Source organism: Antrostomus carolinensis, unplaced genomic scaffold (genome assembly GCF_000700745.2).
Source record: "Antrostomus carolinensis isolate BGI_N321 unplaced genomic scaffold, ASM70074v2 scaffold17301, whole genome shotgun sequence".
NCBI classification, from domain to species: domain Eukaryota; kingdom Metazoa; phylum Chordata; class Aves; order Caprimulgiformes; family Caprimulgidae; genus Antrostomus; species Antrostomus carolinensis.
The window spans coordinates 42,903-43,213 of NW_010295054.1; the positions used below are offsets into that span (position 1 = coordinate 42,903).

General features: G+C 52.1%; 1 protein-coding gene across 1 annotated transcript in view; it reads right to left on the reverse strand.

Annotated features, from left to right (window-relative positions):
- LOC104532612 (guanine nucleotide-binding protein G(o) subunit alpha) overlaps positions 1 to 311 on the reverse strand; it is a 44,863-nt gene that overhangs the window by 31,284 nt on the left and 13,268 nt on the right. The gene's annotated exons all lie outside the window — the stretch shown is intronic.

Consider the following 311-nt stretch of genomic DNA (forward strand, 5'->3'; position numbering starts at 1 on the left):
CCCTGAGCAGGGGCAGGACGGGGGACAGGGTGACCGATGGAGGAATCACACCCCTGTGGGCTGCAGTCCGGCAAGGGGAGCATGTGAAAACACAAACTGAGCGAAACAGGAAAAAGCCACCTCAACCCCAACCCTTGGTGGCAGCCTGCCAGCTCCAGCTGGTTTCGTAAGGACATTTCAGCTTAAAAATATACAAATACTCAGCCAAAAAATATCAAATCTTTCTGCACCGAATCTGTCACCCACAGCCCTTCACGAGGCAGGAAGAAATTCCTGTTGGGTCTGTCAGTCGGTGAGGAGAACAGATTATC